The sequence below is a fragment of the Eleginops maclovinus genome, chromosome 7 (assembly GCF_036324505.1).
Source record: "Eleginops maclovinus isolate JMC-PN-2008 ecotype Puerto Natales chromosome 7, JC_Emac_rtc_rv5, whole genome shotgun sequence".
Taxonomy (NCBI): domain Eukaryota; kingdom Metazoa; phylum Chordata; class Actinopteri; order Perciformes; family Eleginopidae; genus Eleginops; species Eleginops maclovinus.
Genome location: NC_086355.1, coordinates 10362593 through 10385590, shown reverse-complemented (window position 1 = coordinate 10385590; position 22998 = coordinate 10362593). Strand labels below are relative to the sequence as shown.

Sequence of the window (22998 nt, the reverse complement as noted above, 5' to 3'; positions counted from 1 at the left end):
ATTTAGATTATTCTTCACCAGGATTTTCTCTCTTTCTCATCTGGATATTCTGTTTCAGGACATGATCTACACCAACAAGATAAATAATTCAATCTGCTATAGATTATAAGACATATGGTAAGACAGTGAGAGTCTCACAAGCAATGGGAATTATGCTGCAAAATGTATCTTTGACAGTAATTCATGCTAAAAGCTCATTCTTGTTATACTTTCACAAACATCTTGATTCTTCTTGGCCTCAATCATGTATCTTGAGCACATTTTCCAGACTGTACACAGGGTCCTTATACTTTCCCCCATATCTCCCCATAACCATTCCTCTAATTACTGGCCCCCAGGATCCACATGTGCAGGTTGCGCTCACTCCCTCTAAGAACTGACACTAGCCATGGTAATGGTTTTCCCAATAGGGGGTCGTGTTTAAAGGCTGCAAAATAATATGCCTTTGTGCGGCAGCCCTCTCTTTTTGTGCCAAGTGAAAGATTGTTTTACACTAAAAGCTACAATTATTGAAGAGATGTTGAGTTGCATGTTCTACTTCTTTTTTATTTGGACAAATGGTCGGCAGCATATGAGGTTTCTATACTGCAGGTGCCTTTGAGCCTGTGCAGGTTTCTGTTGATTCACTGCTTCATCTCGGATGTTTATGCTGGCGTCGGGGCTGCTGGTGGATGGAGCCATAGGTTATTGCATGTTCTCCATAATCTGTTCATTAACATCACTCCTGTATTTGATTTGCATGTATTTTTTTTGCGGACGTTGCGTGTGGTGTAAACAGGACATGAAAAGCTGCTGCACTTTAGACAACACATTTTTCCACAGGGAGTCTTTGTACAAGATGTATCAGCGTGACATTTACATTGAAATGGTAAGTGTGACCAAGTGAGGGTACATGTCTGACTGCAAGTGTAATTGTTTAAAAGGCAAAGAACAACACAGTCCCTCGGGACTTTAGCGCTGATACATGATAAGTCAGAGCAAACAGATGCCTGTTTATACACAGCTCTGATGAGTGTCTGTGTTTTGTCACGTTAGGAAGACAAACAATGTCTAAGCGAGGTTAACCACGGCTGTTTTTAATTAACGCACCACACTTGCAATCACAGCAATAAATGTGTCTGCTTTGTTGTCTGGTGAAAGTAGATCAAAGTCAAAGCTGTGCCAGCAGTGTGCATTTGAGGAGAGTTTTTCTTGTATACTAGTGCTACAGGGAAATACACCTACAGTGCAGCTTTTTTAATGTCACCCAGCATTTGAAAGAAAAGTAGCAGAATAAAATCCCCCTTGTGTTGACAAGAGTGGCAGGTTGTTCAGAAATGTATATTCATGGCTGCAAATGGAAACTGAACAACCAAAATTGGTGTCCTACAGTGCCAGGACCAGTTATTGATGTGCAGTGGAGGGTAGAGAGTGACATTTAACAGCGAGAGGATGAGCGACCTCTGACCAGCCTGGATACTCTGCAGCAGATGACCTGGCACATATAGAACCGGGCTACAGTATGGTCTGTCTTTATAGGAGACGAAGGGGAGCTGAGAGCAATGGGATTCAGAGCAGAGGGAGTCATTTTCTGCTAGCCTCCACCTTGCCGCAGTCAGGGGAGACAAACAGGAAAATCGATACTCACACTCAGAACAGTTCACTACAAGGGCCTTCCTCACAACGGTATCTGTCAGAGTCAGTCCCTCAAGCGGGATGGGAACTGCTGACAAGAAAGGTGTCAGGCCACACTGATCACACTGTTAGAGAGCGACTGAAGTCTTGTTCAGCACCGCGGACAGCTCCAGACAGACAGAGACAAAGGGCTCAGGGAGAAAATGTGGGACTTTTCTTCATTCTATCAGCATGACATTAGTGAGTGGAAAGCAGGTGATACTGTCAAATTACACATTATGGTTTTTAGAGAGATTGATGCCCACAAACCTCTCAAACACAGAAATATGACAATAGTGGTTTTGTATGAATCTATGTATAACAGTGTTTTAAAGCAAATTACAAATGTTTTGTCTCATTATGGATTATTTAAAATGTTATTTTGTCAATCTTATTTTAAGTTTTACTATAGTCTATTTTTTCTACGAATATTTTCATTTCAAAGTTTTTAAAGTATGATTTATTTCATAATATTGTCTATTCTGGATCATATCTGAATCAAAGGGCGAATACACAAACTATTTTTCACTGTCGTTAGTATGACTATATATATACTAGAGTATTTGGCCTTCAGTTACTTCCATTTTCATTGATAACGTAAAGTGTTTCATGTGCGATATGAAATGACCACCTTGGTTTTCAAGTTGTTATTGTGCTGAATGTAAAACCCCAATTTGCATAATACAGAATCTCCCCTTATTTCCAGTCAAATATCTGCTGGTAACATTAAGAACATTGAGACAAAACCACATGGGAGATGGAGCATTGGGAGTCTAAGTAAACAACTTGCAGTGCTCTTTTTTTAATTCCTCAATCCATTCCTGTAATGGGCCCTAAAGTGTGTGGGAAACTAACCAACAGTCACGTTTTATGCTCAGTATTTGTGCTGTGTGTGTGTGTGTGTGTGTGTGTGTGTGTGTGTGTGTGTGTGTGTGTGTGTGTGTGTGTGTGTGTGTGTGTGTGTGTGTGTGTGTGTGTGTGTGTGTGTGTGTGTGTGTGTGTGTGTGTGTGTGTGTGTGTGTGTGTGTGTGTGTGTGTGTGTGTGTGTGTGTGTGTGTGTGTGTGTGTGTGTGTGTGGAATGAGGAGGGCCTCAGTGAGTGCTGCCAATGGTAATGAAGCCACCACTATAAATGGGCTAGTCATTCATGATTAACTGGCGTGTCATGCCTGAAGTAATTGCCTTAATTAGCTATTGAACAGGTTTCAGGGTTAATGGGACAACAGGTTGGCAGTGAACCTGATTTACTGTTGGAAGTTAATGATTTTACTCTCATCTTCCCCTCATTCCTCGAAATGATTTGATTAACAGTATGGGAGAAACAGATCCCCTTGTTTGTTAATACAAAATCAATTTCATGGCTGGCTGAGCTATCTCTGACAGTGTTGTTGTTGGGCGAGCAAGGTCTTCAGTCAGCCACTGGAGACAGGACAAACACACAGAGGCCTGTAGAGGAGCGCGGACGGTAAATCTGCCTCTGAGAGCTCTGCGTGTCGAGAAGCTGGCAGCTCTCCCACCCTGCCCACAAATTTACCTCCACTAAGCTTTTCTGTCATGACTGGCGGCCAATCCGGTGTGTTTTCCCTGAAATTGTGTTGGAGGAATAAGCCTATGTGAGTAATTGGGAAGCAGGTACCATAAAGTCTCTCCTGTGAGGCAGGATGTGTTTGGAAGTGTATTCCGTGCGAAATGCCAGAGGGGAGAAAGTGTAGAGATATTGTCCTCAAATCCTCGGATGCCAAGGTCACTTAATTGGCAAAACCGTGGACTGTTATTGAGTAGAGGTCAAAAAATAACAGCATCTTTAATGTTAACCTCCATTTCTCTCTGTTTAAACATCAAATTTGGCTCTGGCTCTTTGCGGCATATTGTGCCTGCAGCATGGCTCGGTGATTTTGGCAGAGCTTGTGTGCTTGTTTCAGAGCAGTAGCAAAAATATTACCGGCTTTGATTTTCTTTTCTTTGTGTGTCACACAGATTGCTTCAGCTTATAAATGCCATTGATTGGAATAGGTAGGTAGCCGCAGTGTGCATTCGAGCCAGCTGTGGTTGAACAGGGATTCAGCAATCAGTTCACTTTGTCTCACTATTATACAATTCACAATGAAACATACAGTGCGTGGAAACTGGCGCATGTGTGCCAAATCCATTGAAATGTGTAGACCTCTTTGTTATTTCTGCTGTGAGCCGTGAAATTATTATGTTCTGCAAACCCTGGAAGACGCTCATGTGTTGTAATGCTGCAACTACGATCATTTTGTTTTAGAGCCAAGATTATAAGAAGAAGAACGTACCCTTAATCGTCCCACAGAGGGGAGATTTACATTCTACATTTGACCCATCCTGGTGTTAGGAGCAGTGGGCTGCAATTATGTATCGCACCTGTGAGCAGTGTATGGAACGGTGCCTTGCTCAGGGACACTTCGTTTTGCCACCACCGCCCTTGATAAGTTGATCAATGATAAGTCAATCATTTGAAAATGATTTGATCATCTTTAGATATCATTTTCAGCAAAACTGCCAAAAAATACCTTTCATTTATCTTCTCAAATGTGATGATTTGGTGCCTCCCCCTGTTTTGTATCAGTCAATTTGTGTTTCTTGGACTGTTTGTCTGTTAAGGAGGGGCAGCTTGGGCGCATTGCTGATGCCAGTCTATGGCTGACCTGAGATAGTTTATTGCTCAGGGACGTCCAGAAGCCCCTCTTATCTGGAACGTAGGTTCCCTGGCGTACATTCTTTTCTATGGACGACAGCTTTAGTTAGATTCAGGGTCCATTTGTCTGGTCTCACTGATGAAGAATGTTGATTACCGATTTGGAACTAGTTAAAACCTCTTCCTATCCCTGAGATCTTCAGAATTGGTTTGGCAACCGCTGTGGCAACTTGTGTCTACAGTAAATGCCTTGTCAATTCTCCGGCCGTAACTTCGAATAAACCCAACAGTGTTTTGCCATCAAGTTCCTGCTCTCCAGCGTCTCTCTGTTTCGTCTCCATTGCTTCAGAAGTTTCCACCACAAGTCTATTAGCGAAATAGTTGCAGATTAATTTCTTGTCCATCAATTTATCGACACATCGTTTCAGATCTGAAGTGATTGGTATAAAATACCAGAACCAGCAGTTTCCACATTTTAAATTCAGGCATTTGCACTTTTAAAATTGCAGCCCTGAGTATTCTAATTACATTTCATGAATTCAACCAGAAAACATGGCCATGGTGAATCAAGTACTCTGACATTTGCTGATACAGCTCTGCGACATATATTAAAGGCATGCATATAGTGGAGCAGTAAAACGTGGGGACGTTTCTGCTGAGCAGCAAAAAAAAAAGAAACTTTCCTCTGCCCCATGAGAGTGATCAAGGTGCAGCCACAGTAGATTAAATGCAGTGTGAGTGTCTTCTATAGCTTTACCTGGGTTGGAGATGAACAAGGGAGACATAAAGAGCATGACAAGTAATTTCTGTGCTGTGCTCCCTCATGTGCAGTGTCACGAGAACAGCAACAGAGATTGTATCATGTCCCTCTTCACAGCATTATATCTATTGGCCTGAAAGTTTGCTCAGCGCTCTTGAACTGTTATGACTCTGCACACATCAGTTTTTACTTCATGAAAAACAAACAAGAGGGTTGTAGTGGTGACATGTAGTATATCAGAGAGAGCAGTGTGATGGAGAGGAGGGTTGTCCTCACAGAGGAACGGATATAACCAAAGTGTCAGTGTTCCCCTGTTGCTCTGAAAATGGCAAGTCCTGCGCTTCTTGCTGATGACGAAGATGCACCGTCTGCTGAGCAACAGTGAGAGGATCAGACACAAGTGAGCAACAAAGATAATATACAGACATGTCAGTCTCCTTCTTTCACTCCCTCTCTCTTTGCTGCTTACTCTGTCTCTTCCTGTCTTTTTCTTCTCCCTGCAGCCCTATGATCAGCTTTATGGCACTGCAGACTCCTTTGTTCGTTATGCAAGTCGTTGAACTCGGATTGTCAATGAAACTTTGTGTCTGTGAGCCAGCTTAGCACCCAAAGTCCCACTCATCTGTTACATACATCAGTTACACCCTGCCTTCTGATGATAGCAAGGCAACAGCAGGCTTTTCATGAATGATTCATTTTTGGAATATTTGATGTGTTGGAGCAGGTAGAACAGAACAAATATTTGGGCTTTTGACCTGAACTCTATTTGAACTAGCCATGTTGATAAATTGTGAACAAAACACACAGGGGGTTGGGTTGTTAACTTGTATTTATGTTCCTGGCAAAGTTTGCAGCAAGACGGCGTAGCAGATGAGGAGTAAGACCTTTTCAATTGCAGGTGTGGGCCTCTGTGTATTCATTTCTGAAATTCATTTGTATTACTGATCTGTGTGAAAGTGTTCTCAAGGGTAGCAAACAAAGCAGGAAAATCTTTGCGATGCCTCAGGCTTTATGAAATGGGGAGAAATGGTGTTGTGTGCTGTTGGAGGGTAATTTCAGGCAGTTCTTCTTTTTTACTTTATATGTATTTCTTTATTCTTGGCTTGTTGGTTCTATACACGATAGAGCAGCTATGTGTAAAGCATATACCACTTTTGGTTTCGGTCTGATGGTCCACCACGTTCGCCAGACTGAAATGAACTCTGTTGATTCCAATGAAATTTCATTCATGATCCCACGTGGATGAACCCTCCTGACTTTGATAATCGCCTGCCTTTTCATCTAACACCAGAAAGACGCTGACATTGGACATCTTTAATCTCACTCTTTCTTCCTAACTGTATCATGCTGCCATGAAATATGGTTCAAATATAAATTCAAATAAATGTATTTTCTTGAGATGAACTGTAACATTTCTTTATTTAATATTTAAAACTGTCTCGTACTTTGGTTTGTGACCAAGTGCTTGCAAAACTTATTGAGTATTGACCTGCTAAACCGGTTAGCATTGTCCTAGAGTTGGGACATATAGAAAGGGAGTTATTGTGTCAAAGAACCATTATTTTGCCCATGGTCACCGTTGGGTTTTTGTATTGTTTTTACATCTATGATGGGAATGAAACCTTCCTGATTGAATTATAAGTTTAAAGTATGAACTGGAAACTAAGCTAATATGTTCCCTATTGGTTCCATATGGTAAACCTACCAGAGAGTCTAGATCGAAATGTGTAAGGCTTTCATTGTGAAAGGTACAAACAGAAAGTGGCAAAAAGAATACTTTAAGATACATATTTAACAACCTACACTATTGGCAATCATTGTTATCTTCATTTTACCAGCAGAGTAGTTTAGGTTACATATCTGGGATGCTCTTTGAAGCTCACCCTGTAATCAGAGCTGATCGGGCTGTAACAAAAGCCAAAGGAGCTGTGGGGCTGTCAGCTCAGAGCCTGGATGCTGTCTCCCACTAGACTGTATTATAGCAGCATGACACAAAGAAGATAAATCATGGATGTTATCAGGTTAAGATCCGGGGCCGCGCCGGTGCTCCTCTGCTCTCTAAGTGATCAGGGAAGTTGAACAGCTTGTCTCCTCTGAGATGCCCCAAGCTGATAACTGTAAATGCTATAGAGCACTAAGCAAAAGCGGCTATCAAATAGCGCAACGCAAGACTGAGCCCTGGCTACATTTGTCTGATAATGATGGTCAGAAACTCCTATCTCTCCAGTCGTTCTCAGCGGATGCCAACTGCAGGAGGCAGGAGGGGGATCTTATTCCGGCATCACTCCAAACAGTGAGAGAGAGATTTCCCTGACCCTGTCAGAGCCCCCGACATACTCCACAGCACTAACAAGCATCTGAAGCATAGCCCTGAAAAAAGAAATAGGATGAATTTGTGACTGTTGTGAAGCCGCGCTGGAGGTGTCAGCATCTGCTGAGCGTCACAGCACGTTCTGCCTCTTTCAGTTTTATTGTTTGTCATATGCGAGATGACAAGGAATCTGTGATTTACGAGCAAATAAAAAATCTAATTCCGGGATTTGGACGAAGAGATATGATAGACCGAAGCATGACTGCCGACTGAGCTGATGGACTAATAGAACGTCGCTGTGTCCATCTGTGGGTCCATCTGGTGTGACGGTGAATGTAAGCGAAACCTCTATTTGAGGACGCAAAATCAAGAAAATGCACAAGACAGGACCTAACACGGGATAACAATAAAAACCATACAATAGAAAAGTTGAGCTGAAAGTGTGACAGATTTTCACATCAGGACAGTTTAGGGAGCGTAATCTGTGGTTCCTCAGTCTGTCAGGGCAACAGAAGTTTAGGTCTATCTTTTGTGATAATGGTTAAATATAGATAAGGTTAAATGCATCGCTAAATAGGTGCAGTGCTGAAGGCCAATCTCTCCTTACTCTATTTCTGCGGATAAAATGTCAGTATTGATTGAACGGTTGAGGAGGAGCTTCACTGTTTGTGAGGTATGACCTTTCTTATAGAGTTGCATGATGAGATCGATTATAGCTATACACATTATATCTATAAAACACACTGTTTATTTTCCTCATTTGGTATTGATCTTGTATCGTTTTGAGACAAAGTAGTGAAAATAACCAGTAGGAGGATGTTTATCTGTGAGACAATGCGTGGGTCGATAAAGAGCAACTTACAATATTATATTTCATCTTTAACCAGAATACTTTTCTTTTGTTTTGCTCCTCATAATATGGCCACATAACACACAGGAGATTTATTTTTATAACAAAAAACAGGACCAATTAAAATAGTCCCCGTGAGTCGTGGGAAAAGGTCATTTTGACAGTCTCGTATTTTCACCTCACACAGTGTGGAACTCAAGCTGGAGTTCAAATCTTCTTACAACAAGCGCATAGAATAATGATATTTTAGTCCGAGGGCATGACATGTTGGTCATCAGAATCAGACAAAGCTGCACTGATAGCAACACAAGCTGTTGGGTTGATGTGTGTGTGAACCTGTACAAAAATAACGTGTTATTAACACACAACATCAAAGCAAGACAGCAGGTGGCCAACCAGCAGATGTGTGATGACTTACACCTTTTTGTACAAAAAAAGGAACACTCTGCTTGTATGGGCATGTAAGTCAGTTTTTGCAACCTTTTTTTGAAATGCCACATAATAAGAGCCTGACAGATAAAATTGCCATGCTGATAAACTACCATTTTCTTTGTGCAAAAATATGTACATCTGTGGATAAGCAGCATGAAATTCAAGCACATGAATGCCAAAGATATTTTTTTAAACAATGCACTAATAAGCTTTGACACGTTTTTTGTTTTATTGTTAATCAGCCTCAAAAGGCCAATAGCCCCTCGATTGGGGGTTGTCGTACTTATATGCGGCACAGTTAAAGATTCATGTGTGTTTTTGCTTGTTTCAAAGTTGGAGAGGAAAGGAGTAAGTATGCGGGAATCAGACAACTGTGTAACTGCACCATTTAAACTTTAAAGTATTGGTGTTCTTTATATCCATGCTTGTATTTCATTTACTCTAATTTGGTCAGATGTCAAGATTTAAGGTGATTGGCACGCAGGGATTTTTCTACAAAAATATAGTATGAGGGCAATAACGTCACTTCCGTACCAAATGATAGCCCCATCTACTTTCGGGAGAAAATATAGTTGTTTTCTGGCATCACTTTAAAATAATACGGTGAAAACACCGAAAGTAACCTGTTACCAATACGTTAAATACTGGACATATTGTTGTAAACAAACTGGATAGTTGTTCAGCAAAACAGGCAATGAGAACAACATGGATATTTTTTTTTTCAGTGTCAGTTAGCTAGTTTTAACTGTATGATTCATCTTCTGAGGACCATACATAAGTGTACTAAAATGTATTGCAATATATCCAAGATATTTCAGTCTACAGCGGAATGGTGGACTGACTGCGGCTGATATTGCCTCACTAGTGTAGCTAAACAAAATCTAAAGAAATAGGTCAACATTTTACCTTAATAACTTTTCATTTGTTATGAAACTTGTATCTGGAGTCATCATGCATAACAAACTACCGTATAATAGGGAAAATGTGACTGGTTTATAGGTGATTGCAGGGGCAGTTTTCATTGTTTTAGTTAACAGCAATTTTCTCACACGAGATTATTCTTTTTATTCATCAGTGTTTTTCAATTCCCTTATTATACATTTAATGTTCTCCCTGTTGTGTGTATTATAACGTTTTTTATAATTATTCGTGGCATGGTTAAAAAGGTATCATTTGCATTAATGTAGTAAAGAAAAATAGCAGATACACAAAAGCACTAGTTCAAAGGGATTTAGTAAACTTACTCTGCAACTGAAATGTAAAAAAAAAAAAATACACCTAAAACAAAATAGAGATAATCAACGTTTGTTCTGCTTTTATTTCAAAGTGTTATTCAAGCTGAAATTATTTTAACTGGACACCAAGAATCCACAGAGAAGCATTGAGTGAGTATTGATTTAGAAAATAACTTATTTATCACGAATTGAAAGTAACACTTTAGCTAGAGTCCCTAACTCCTCTGTAAGCTTTCATAATGGCTCTTTTACGATCACACTTTATATAGTTAAGTACCACATTTGCCCATCACTCCATCCGTTCGGAATTAAAGGTCGTAAGGTTTGGTTTCAGTAATGGTGCTTCCTTTTGCTGTAATGAAGGGAAAATGTGCTTTGGCATATCACATTCACAGCAGCTCATTGACTGCTTCAAGTATAGTAAGGCTCTATTGATACATGGAATGTACTGTAGAGCTCAGACAAACCACCGTCATACTGATTGTAAATCCTGATACCAAATCCCCTCTTCACAATCCTTCAGAGAGCGCAGCAGAGTTTAATATGAGGCGTGAGGCAGCACACAGAGAAGAAGAACCACACTCATGTGGAAGAAACATCTTTAATTAATTGAGTGGGAATAATGTCTCTGCAGCAGCCAGACATTACATTTTATTTTTCATAACAGGCAGCAGGTAATACAATTTATATAACCAGCTTATGGTTTAACTCCCTTTTCCATCTACATTATAGTGCATATACTATCGATGTGTAATGCAGATGTGTTTGGAGAAAAGACTTTACACAACCTGCTCATTATAAAATGGCAGTAAAAACATTGTTGGTGAATTGCCGGTGAAGATATTTCCCTCAGGTGTTGGTGGAGACTAAAAATAGAACTTAAAGAGAATAAATATTAGATTTCAGAAGTACAGCGATAAATTAAAAATAGTGTTCCTCTGTAAAGACTAGATCTGTGAATGAGCAACTGTTTTCCAACAAGTTCCCTTTAATAAACTTCAAAACAGTGTTGTATTCACCAGCTGTTTCTACTACCCCCAAGAAGCAGAAAAAGCAGCCATTGCAGGTTAATCATTGATCCATATTTAAACTTTAATATCTTAATGAGTCTTCTAATGTACGCCACAAATTAAACATTAATAAACCCCTGATACCAAGACAGAAGTGTTCTCTGAATGTGGCAAACTGTGCCATTATAAACCATCATGTTGAAGTCTTAGATGTTAATGAAATTAAAACCCATATTACAAATCAATGCTTAAATAAGATACATTTAGAAATCTAGTACTTTCCAACTTCTCTAACCCCCTATCCCCAGCAATATTTGACATACAGTTCCTTGTATGTTGCAAGAAAATAGTCCTGTACCGATGCTTCTGTGCTGAATGTAATTTTGCAGCTCAGTGGCGTTTTAATGACAATGTGAATTGCAGCTGCTGCATCGTATAAGGACAGGGAAGAGAAGCCGAAGCCCAGCTGCTGCTCTCAGCTCTGTGTGGGGCTTTGAGAAAAGTTCAATACTGGATAGAAATTGTTGAGTCAGAAAAATACAAATGGGGACAGATCTCTGGGTTGTGATTATCCTCGCCATTTATCTACCTTTTGTTTGTATTGTATTTTGGAGCTTCACTCTGTACCATGCGGAGTTTATTGAGCTCCGCAGAGGGATCAGTGGACCACATCCAGTGTGTTGAACAGAGGCGGGGGGGGGGGGTTATTTTCCTGCAGAAGTTCAGCTCCTTCCCAGCTAGCTGTGACGAGGTCCCTGTGGGTCAAAAGAAACCAAAACTCTTTTTTTTCCCACTCATAGGGGGAGCCATAACAACAGTGCATTTAAGATAAGTTCAGTCAAAAATAATAGGAATGCAGGAATATAGGAATTGCATAGAAACAGAGAAGCACAGTTGCAGCCTCAGTGAGTATTTCATTATAAAACATAATGATCTCTTTGTTCTACATTTATTGAATGTGTTTTATTTTTGCTTCATACCCCGGCATTAAGGTCCAGTTTTCAGTGTACTGTGCTGCAGAGCTTGTATCAGGCAAAGCTGGTGAAATCCTCTACACAGAGCTCCTCCCCAAACGCTCTCATCACCGGACTCTTCCTCTATGGTGGGGGTTCATGGCAGTAGCATATCAGCGATGGGCATTTGATATCTCCTCTGCAGAACAGAGTCCCATAATCCAGTTTGTGGCCTAAAAAAGAATCAAAATGTTAATTCAACTGCGGCCGAATAATCCCCTGAAATAACAAGCTTAAACGCTAAAACCCTCCATAATTTTATCTGGAATCTTCCATACACTGACACCACAATGACATCAAAGCAGGACAGGAAATGCACAAATCAATAGACAGAAGGGTCGCATTAAGGCTTAATTCGTGGCAAAGTGGAGCTTTAGGAAAGCTGTGGGGTTCGGCTTGGCCCAAGTAAGATACAGAGAGAGACTGAATCAGAGATATCTGGCCGGCTGTGTCACTCATCCCATTGTGGTCTGTGGGCTGAAGCTGCACGTCACGGCAAAGTAGTTTTAAACTTGAACTGTTATATTTGCTTTTTATGGAGAAAATGTTAGAAGTGAAATGGAGAACATTTTAGGGAATAATGGTTGGTTACATGTTTAACTATGGTGGCTCAGTCAGTAGGGGCTTGGACTGGGAATCGTAGGGTCACCGGTTCAAGTCCCCGAACAGACTTGAAATATGGAAGTGGGCTGCTACTTGGAGAGGTCCCAGTTCACCTCCTAGGCCCTGCTGTGGTGCCCTTGAGCAAGGCACCGGACACCTCCAATCCCCCCCTCCCCATTGCTCCCCGGGCGCTGCACGATAGCTGCCCACTGCTCCTAGCACTAGGATGGGTTAAATGCAGAGGACCAATTTCACTGTGTGTGCTCTGCTGTGTGCATGTATGTGACTAATAAAGAGGGTTTCATCCTCCGATTCTGTCTTCTGGGGGGGCATTCAGTGTAGCTGTTTCTCCCTGGATCAAGAAAGCCCCCAGGAAGTTAGCAGGGCTTTGAAGCTAATTTGTGTTGTGGCCAAACGGTGGTACTACAACATATGTGTCAGTCCGTGATGTCATTGTGTCAATTTTTCCTATTGACATTTAGAAAGAGACGTCTGTAAATAAGTGTATATATTGGAGCTAAATCAACTACCTATTACGAACACTATACACAATACAAGTGTGTATGCTCTATGGGTACGATTCCTCAGATGATCTGGATATTTTTGTATTCGAGTCAGGCCCTTTTTTCTTCATGTGCCATTGAGCAACTTTCACCTCCAACGCTGCATCCAGTTGTCTTTTTAGTACATCTTTGGGATTGGGTCCCTATGTTTGTATCAATTTCACTCTTTGACTTTGACTCTTTGACTCTGCAAGAAAGAGAATAGGTGTATTTCTTAACATTTTTAGCCATTCTTTTGAAAAGTGACTTAACATAGCAATGAAATGAATGAGTCATGCTTTAGCTGCTATTAGCGGATATTGTTGGGGAAGCGTGTGAATTACATTGTCCTACTTTCATTCACTTTCTTTCGTTACACATAATCCGTGCGCCATTAGAATACTTTTCTTTTTCTGTTTAAATTACCAGTAGCCGAGTTTTGATCATTTGGGTTAGCAAAATGTATTGACACTGCAGATGAAATGCAGATACAGGATTGTATCATGGGACAATCTCACTGGAACAACTCCCTGGGTTATTTATTGCCTAGGTTTTTTTTTCTGACGTTTGTGGTATTTTTACCTTTTGACTGTGTCAGTGCTCGTGTTGATATCTCGGCGTTTCGCAGAGAGAAGTGTCAAACAGAGCAGCATGGTCTCAATGTGGTAATTAGCAGTGAAGGGCTGTAACCCTGCCTAACTCAAGGACACAGCGCTCACACTACAAACAGCTCTCTCACTCTCTCTCTCTCTCTCTCTCTCTCTCTCTCTCTCTCTCTCTCTCTCTCTCTCTCTCTCTCATTGTCTTTCTCTTACCACCTTTAAAAACACCTAAGTTGATCACACTACATTTTGCCTGGGGAACCATTGTTCTGAAATGGAGCTTTATTCTTAGATTTTATCTGAATGCTACATCACTCCATATAGCATCTGTCTCTATAGGCACTGCAGCACACAGGAAATGAGCGATACATTACAGTAGGTCATTTCATCCTTCAACACAACCGTCCTTATGTCACTTTATATACATATTCAAAGCACATGCTGAAATGGCTTTGGAGGCTGAGAATGGGAAAACTGCGGGAGATAGTATAAGATTAATGTAAAGAAATCCATGCATTCTCATGAATACGATGACATCTTCTTTCTCAAGGAAATATATGGTGGGATACGGTGTGCATCACACACATCTAAAAAAGATCTGTCTGAATTTTGCTCATTTTGCATCCGATCCTCGGAGGACTGCTGTAATATGACAGAGCATTTGGCTCTTTGAGGTCTGTGTAGTCTGAGGAGGGGATGAGACATGAGGAGATGGATTAGCTGGATGTTCAGCTACACAAGAAAGCCTTGTCATCCTGAGCCCCGGCTGGCAGGGACCTCACATCCTCCCAGAGATTGCTGTGGTACAGTATACAGTACCAGCAGTAATTGGCTGAGGATCCCCAGATGCTATATGGCAAGGCAGGCTGAGGTGAAAACAGAAGCAAACAGGGTAATACTTCAAAACTATTATTCCAATCTCTTCTGTCCCATACCTCCAGTTCTCCTGAGGCAAAGATTCAACTATTTACTTTAATCTAGATTTAGTCATTGTTTTTCGGATTCAACGTATCATGTTGTTGTTCGGATATAATTTGTCCACATAAAATATGAAGGTTTTTCCCCAAGAAATTGAATTCAACACGATCGTTCAGATGTATTTTGTGCGAAACATTGAGATTTGATACCTATTTAAATAGACATCAAAAGTGCATTTAAGTTTGTAAAGGCATGCCCCAAATTTTACAATTACCCAAATCATATTATAGCGTCATCAAAGGTAAAAGCCAACAAAAAACTAACTTAAGACAGCATTAACAAACTACTTCTTCACACAGTGCCTCCAATCATTTAGTGTTGCTACCAGAAGAAGTGAGTAAGTAGACATTGAGTTACTGTATTAATACTTTACTGCTTCATATGTTGTCACTTGTCATCTTGTGATTGCTGCTTTTCCTCACTTTATCTGGAAAACATTTTCTGTTAGAGATGTAAAGACTGTGAGGGCAGATTTAACCTGCAAGTCTTCAGCGCCGTGTTCTCAATCTTGTTCCTAATGAGGAGAAATCTGCTCCGACCTGCTCTATTGGCTCATTCAGTGTGTGAAAATATGCAGAGGAACTGCATAATCAGGATGAAGTGTCATATAGAGCAGACGCACACAAGGCTGGATACCGCTATCTCATAAAATAGGAGCAAAGAAAGAGAAATGTGAAGCATAGGGATGTGTGAATATAGATGAACGTAACTTATATTGGAAAATGTGAGGTTTCATCACATTCATCCACAAATACCATATGTCGATCTCCATTAATTAATCAAACTCAAGAAATTAATTGAAACAGTGGTGATAAGAGAGGAGGTGGGGGATGTATGTCTTTATTTTGAGTTTTGTTTAATGTCACTACATTACACTTGTTATACTGTATATATACTAATATAGTAATACTACAATAGCTGCTGTAATGTGTTTAAACCAGACTGAACCACTTTTAGTTTGTGTTTCTGTTTTAAATATTCTCAAAAATAAGCCTTTTGGTTTCTCAAATCACAATTGATGTAAGATAACTGTATTTATCTGATAGCAGTTTGTTTTCATGTGTCCGGGCCGTGGTAAGGCTTCATTTAGCTTCAACCTGGGATCGTAGGAGTTGTGAGTTGCAATCAACCTATTGACATTCAAAGGACAACCTACATCCCTCAGATGAATAATTACAGTCTACGAGAGTCAAAGACAAACAATTCAACCTTTATTATAGATTAAATTTGAACAAGTAATTCCATGTTTTAAACTTTACTTAAATGGGGCATCCTTTCTTTTAAATCTGTTGTTTATAAAATGCCTTACACACGGCAACAAATCCGAACCACCACTCTTAGGATGACTGTTTGCGCCATTTGTCCTGCGGTACTCGTACAGAAAGACATGAAACAAAGAGAGATGTAGTCTTTTGACAGAATAAATCAATATAAAAATCAATTTGTCACAAGGCACAAATCACGACGGTTTGTGTTACCGCAATCACGTCTTTGACCAATAAAACTAGAAGCTGTTGAAAGGATCCAAGAAAGAATTGACTGCTTTTATAATATAAGAACTTCAGAGGCTTAGGAGGCACCTTTTCACGGGTGGCCTTATATATTAGTGTCATGTATTTAAAGCAATTGAATTTCACCACTGCGAGCATTTTCCCTAAACAGACTCCAGTAATTTGTATAATTTGTTTAAATGTCTTTACGGGATGTTACAAAGTCTCTACTTACAAATACTCTCTGTTACAAATCTGCACTTCATCAAGGTATTGTGCATATCAGATGAACCGTTGGTATTCCAAACCTGCTGCACAGCTAACAAACCCACTACATGTATGTGTCTTTGCGTGTGACTCTGTGCTGTTTACAGAGTCAAATGTTTTTGTGCCTCTACACATGTTCACACGGAGAACGAGCTTACACAGCAGGAGAAGATTCCTCAGCATTGTGATACAACTTGAGAATATTGTCTGCAGACGGCTTAATTTAAAATCTTCACTCAGCTTCTGCTTTTGTGTTAAATGCTCTGCAGACTGTGACTTCCTTTGCGATTCTTGTGTGAAAAGAAAAAGGGAACTATGTGAAAATATGCACAAAGTTAAGTGAGAGAGGGAGGGAGAATTTAGCTAGCCTTGAAGCAACATCCAAAAGCATATTTTCCAGTAAAGAACCCATTTGTTGTGTCATTTCGTATTACAAAGTCCTAAGCAGAGGGGGAAACATCCTTGAACACAATATAAGGTAGGAGAAAAACATTATATGCAGACATTAAATATGCATTCTGTCATTCATCCTGGCTCGTCAGTCTCATGCAATGCAATACAGACGGAACAATCTTCATTTCACCATGATGAGCCTAAATAATTGAAACAGTAGTTATTTGTATCAATCCGGCCTCGACTTTCTCTGGGAAATATGCTGTGACAGATAGCTCACATGTCTTGTTAAAGGATAGTGCGGCAGAGCTATATTTGTTACATCAATAATACAGCTAGAAACAGGTCTTCAGCAGCTTATTGGACTCATTAACTCTGATGTTAGGACGTAATGAAAAATCCTGTACCAAGGTTGCTCTTTCATTTTTATTTCTCCATACCTTGTGCAATACTTTTAGTTTAGAAGTCACTTCAAGATATTTTGATGCTGGTTTTTTTAAATGATGATTGAAGTGTGATATTTTCTCAGGTTTTATTTCTCTTATTCAGATTTAGGTTGGAATTTTTTTGTTATAATTGTAGTTTAATCGTTAAAAATCTCAGCACCTCCACACAGGCTGCAGCTTGCACCTCTAATCGTTTTTGTAAGTGCTTTCACTCTGACTTCAAGACAGTACACTATGTCCAAGACCAAGACTAGTGTGTTAATGCTCTATAGAAAACACTCAAAGACAAAGTAGTTTGATAGGTTTTCCACTCCTGCGGCATTTGACAGTGCTGCCGCCATGTTCTCCTGCACCCTGATCCGAGCCTACAGCCCTGGGACAAAAACACAGCAGGACAAAGAGGTCGTAACTTTGGCTTTGTTTTGTTTTGTTGTTGTGACAGCAGAGTCAACCCAATGATCTGGGGATCAGCCTGATGGAGGGGGCATAGCCTGAAACAGAGAAAGCAAAAAAAAATAAAGCAAGATTAGAAACACAATAAAATAGTGTGTTTAAAATACAACCAATGAGCCAACTAGGACTTCTCTTTTCAAGCCCCTTCAAAGGAGAGTGATTTGTCATGCTGAATATTTAAAAACGAATCCCTCACTACTCTGATTATCGGAAGTAAAGTAAAACATCATCAACAATTACCAACTGAGTGTTTACCAGAGTATTTGCTCCTCAATAACAAACCAAAGACATCAGGATCCTCAAATAATCCGTTAATCATAAAATTCATAGCACATTTATATTCACATTCACACTTCAAACACTATACACACAATATACTAAGCTTCAATTCAAACATATGATGATACACTGTAAAACATATATCTCTTATTTATGATCCTTTCAGTTTTCATGAGGAAGGATGAACTACCCAGAGTATAGATTATATATGTAGCTACACACACTAATGTGTTATGCCTGAAAGTCTCTCATGTTTGCACAGATTGACCTCACGTCATCTGCATTGCAAGCGTCAGTTCAGCCAAAAGACAAAAACACATTTTCTCACCTTCAGTACATTCTGTTTCCTGTGACACGCAGATACTCTTGGCTGTAGATCTGTGCGTTTTCTGGTTCCTTCCCAACATAACAGAGATTACAGGAAGAAGGAACCCTTAATCGTCCCACAGAGGGGAAATTGACATATGCATTTGACCCATCCTAATGTTAGGAGCAGTGGGCTGCCATACGCAACGGTGCCCGGGGAGAAGTGTAGGGGATGATGCGTTGCTCAGGGACACCTCGGAAGCACTCGGTCTTTCGGCCACCACCACCCCAAAACAAGAAGACATCCAACTTACAAGGCAGCAGTCTCTTTCAGGAGTGTAAGCCATTCTGTAAACTCTGGCACATGTGGGCTCGTCCAGTTGCGCAGAATAAGCCTGGACGCTACGATCAAACCTGTTAAAGTCAGTCCAAACTCTACTTTAGTAAGGCCTGGTGGCACAAGAGATTTGTACCACCTTCCAAAAAGGCAGTACCATTGGGCAAACCTATAGAGAACTCTTTAGAAAAATGTTAATTGGAAATACTTTTTGCAGAGACATTTCATATAAAAACACAAACAGTTGACAGTACTTTCTGTATATAATCCAGAGTACTGGTTAACCTGTCTGAAAGATACACGGTTTCAAACTTTATGCAATTTTTAAATGAGAAAATCTGATTTTTCTAATTTCAGTGGGAAATCACTCCCTGGCATCTTTATTATCCTCCTGAATTTAATGGAATATATTATTTTCTCACATTTTATAATATAATAAATCTGTTAGTGCAGAAGAAGTGTCTGTCTTTGGTAACATTTACATGACTGAGATTAGTTCCTCTCATTTTACCGTGGGTGCTTATATCCAAAGAAATCGTGTGGTTTAATATTGAGTTGGACAGAGCTTGAATGTGCTACTCTTGTATTTGTTGATGAAGGTGTTTTACAGGTATTGACTCCAAATAATAGCCGGGATCTTGATGATAATGAGTAAAAATTGACTGTGGCACATATTGATTTCAGAGGCTTCATTTCACAATTGCAGAGTCTTGAAAAAGCTGTGAGGCAGAGGAACAGATCGTGAAACCATTTAAAGCCTTGCTAACACTTTTCTTACAATCAATACAATTCCATTTACAAAAGGAGAGGGATCGCTGGCATTTTTAATTTCATCATGAAAATACCATCTTCAGTTGTCAGGCAATGTGACAAAATCAACCTTGGTGGTTATAATACCCTCAAAACTTTACACAAAGGATTAAAAGCACATTTTGTCCCTCCAAAACATGATGTTACTTGTTTCAGTGTAAAAAAACAAACAGTGTATTCAATCTGAAGGTTCATCAAAGTAGCTTAGCAACTGGAGGCAAATGCTTTTTCACCCCTTCTGTCACAAAGAATGGAAATCAGCGGCAGGCCAATGTTAATTATGTGCATGTGTGACCTTGCCCATACACTGATTATTATGACCATGTTTATTAAGACAATAATAGTTCATAACCAACACCACCACAAAAGGCTAAATATACTGTAGTTCCAAATGCTTGAATATAAGCAGGTTGTGCAAATTACAGATTACTGAGAACTAATGCAGCTAATACCTACTGTATTTATTTAAGAGCAGTTTTAAGTCTTTGAAGCTGCATTATTATTTTTTCCCCACTATAAATGAAACAAGCAGCACTGCAGGAGACACAACTCAAGTTACAGAAATGTCTGCAGGCCAAATTATTGTTTATGACTACAAAGCTATTGCAGCAAAACTACATCACCAAGTTTGTGAAAAGGCTTTAATCTTGGTTTAATGCTGCGGAAAGAGATTCCACTTTGCCCAAGCAGCCTTAACTTTACCTTTGTTTGTGTGCTTGAAAAAGACGTAGTTTTTCCCGATGTCTTCTGAAACTCTTTGGACTTTGCTTTCAAAATGACGGAATTGGTCAGTATGAAAATGACCCCAATTTACAGCGGCACGCACAGGCACAGATAAACCATACAAATAATTTTGATTCATCGAGCAGCTGTGTGTAGAAACCTCTGTGTAAAGATCGGCAAAGACACTTCTGTCTGGTTAACCCTTTGTGACCTGGGTCAGATGAGTGCAAACAGAGATTTATTGATAAACTGTTCTGTAGCAATGTTGAAACCAACCTAACTCAAGGGTTTGTTTTTGAAAGAATTGCAGGCATTTTTTAACAACATGTGCTGTTGTGCCCTTTAATGATATACAGTTGTATAGAATTGTGTTGTGAACGGTTTCTAACAGGCTGATGTTAATATTCAGCGTCTTAAGTCAGTGTATAAACATGCTAAATTTGCGAATTAGCACTGTATCAAGGTAGCTCTGAAGCTGATGGGAATTTGATTCGATTCACAGGTTATATATCAAAGTATTGGAAACTTTTCATTCTGACATGATAATCATTTCAATTATTACAATTAATGGACATGACTGAATGACGTAGTAAAAATGTCATAACTTCCAATTAATTACGTTTTGGTGTGGGCTAGCATTTACCGTAATGCAGGTCACTCACGAGTCATAGTTGCTTTAAAAGAAAAGCGATCATAATTGACGTTTCCCGTGTAACAAAGAAAAGTGAAACCTTAACAAGTGGAGCATTACTTTACCTGTGAGCTGTTAGTGCTTGACAGTAGGATGGGTGGGGATCTGGTGAGGGGCTATGGACCGCTGCAGCTCTGGGTTTTTTGGCTGATGGAGTCAGTGGAGCGTTGAGAGTGCACGGCCCTCGGTCTGACACCACACATCAGCACCTGTATAAATAATTGCCTAATGTGGTAGAACCAGAGAAGATCAGCATTGTCGGTCTTAACCAGCATCATTTAATAATGAACAAATCACCTACCAGAGGAATAGTCCAAACAGTACTTTCACTGCGCCACTAAAGAGCTGTTTTTCTCTGGGAATTATGTTGACGCAGGGATTTTACACAAGTCAAAGGCCATATTGAAAAACCCTTCCTTGGACCTCAATGAAATAAACCTGTTGAATATTTCATAAGATAACAGACAGTTATTTCCACTTGACGTGCTCAGCTATTCCATTCATTCAGTGCTTTACATATTGAAATGATCGGATAGTCAATAAAACTGTTTCCTGCTTCTTATTTCAATTTGAGCCAGTCACACATGGAGCTGCTTTAACCCCTTCTGCTGATGACGTGAATATACTGAGTATAATGATTGAAATTACTTATTTCCAACCAAAAAATAAACCTATTTTCAAGAGAAACAGCAACTGGCAGACAGACACACACACAATGCCACAACCTTGATCTCCGACCCTGCCAGTTGTCTATCTCAGATCCAAATAGCTGTCTGCTGATCTTATGGACTGAGGAGGAGTTTTCTGTCTGTTGTCGGTAAATACAGGCCGAAGGTTGCTGCTCTGCACAGACTGGGAGTTTCAGCTTGCACATCCTGCTCACTCAGTGCCAGAAAGAACTCAAGAGGGGCAGCTGGGCTCAATGCCAAAACCAAGCTTTTGTAGATTTTGTGTCACTGAAACACTCATTTAATTAATTCCTGGTGTTGATTTTTCAGAGAAGTTGTTAGCTTTTTAATCTCCAGAGAATAGGAAAAGTTTGAGAAGAGACTTACCAATAATAAATCCTAATTAAATTAGAAATGTGTGATGATTGATTGGCAACACATAAACTTCTTAGAATATTTTATTTTTGAATAGTTTGAGCACAATTTTAATAATTTTGCTTTGTGTCATCTTAGTATGTTAGCAATATGTGTGTTAAACACACTTTACTTGATTGGCTAAGGGGCGGGACATCTCTAAATGTTTGACAAATCACAACAGAGCAGCCAGCTAACCAATCAGAGCAGACTGGGGTCTGGTTTCAGATAGAGGGTGAGAAGAGGTGTTGTAGCAAAGGCACTATGAGAAAAAATAAAGAGCTTTTTGAACATTAAAGCATGGAAACATGTCACAGCACTACAAATATCAACCTGAAAATGAGCATAGTATCTCCTCTTGAATTGTACCTTCATAGGAGGTGAGAGGCGGACTCATACTCATATCATCTGCACTTACAGCTCATAGTTAAACCCGTCTGGTAACTTTCTCCAGTTTTCATGTCACAAAAAGACTGTATATAGAACAACTGTGTTTACATGAGTCCTTTGATAATTCTTCGTAGGAAAGATAAAAGGCTTTTACAGAGTTGGCTGACAGAAACCATCACTATTTGATCATAGCTATAGTTCCTTAAACATGAAAGCAGAGATCGCTTGTGAATAATTTACTCCTCCGTTATTATATTAGTCATGAAAGCAAAACAAGATTTTAACCATGAGCCAAAATCCTGAGAGTCTTTCAGAATTGTAGAGAGACAGTTGTGGGTATGCAGCCCAAACTCAGTTCTCATTAGAGTAATAAGTAGCTCAACGTTTGCCGAAGACAGCAGCCAGAGTGTCTGTGATCCTATTCTTGTATCCATATATTCTTCTTATAAATTATTAATGGGGGAGGGTCGAAAATGCAGAAAAATGTCAATCACGATATTCCAGAAACCTATGGTGATGTCTTCATATTGCATGTTTAGACTTAACTTGAAAGTCTAAGACCCACAGTGACATTGCAAAGAAATGATGCTCATTTTTTAAAGTTTAGTTCTGTTTCTAGGTATTTTCTTGTTGGGTTTTGGGTATTATTATAAAGGCCTATCAAGTGACATCCATTGAAAACAAGAT

General features: G+C 39.8%; 1 protein-coding gene across 1 annotated transcript in view; it reads left to right on the top strand.

Annotated features, from left to right (window-relative positions):
- hs6st3b (heparan sulfate 6-O-sulfotransferase 3b) overlaps positions 1-22998 on the top strand; it is a 56682-nt gene that overhangs the window by 12004 nt on the left and 21680 nt on the right. The window lies entirely within an intron of this gene.